Source organism: Colobus angolensis, unplaced genomic scaffold (assembly GCF_000951035.1).
Source record: "Colobus angolensis palliatus isolate OR3802 unplaced genomic scaffold, Cang.pa_1.0 Scaffold6, whole genome shotgun sequence".
Lineage (NCBI taxonomy): Eukaryota > Metazoa > Chordata > Mammalia > Primates > Cercopithecidae > Colobus > Colobus angolensis.
Window position 1 is genome coordinate 6,280,731 of NW_012119598.1, and position 251 is coordinate 6,280,981.

Genomic DNA, 251 nt, shown 5'->3' on the forward strand with positions numbered 1-251 from the left:
AAAAAAAAAAAAAAAAAGAATGTCTGTCTACAGCCTGGGCAACACAGTGAGACCCTGTCTTTACAAAAAATTTTAAAAACCAGCTGGACATGGTAGCATGCCCCTGTAGTCCCAGCTACTTGGGAGGCCAATGTGGGAGGATTGATTGAGCCCAGGAGGTGGAGGCTGCAGTGAGCCATAGTCGTGCCACTGCACTCCAGCCTGAGCAACAAAGCAAGACCCTGTCTCAAAGAAAAAAAAAAAAATCTGTG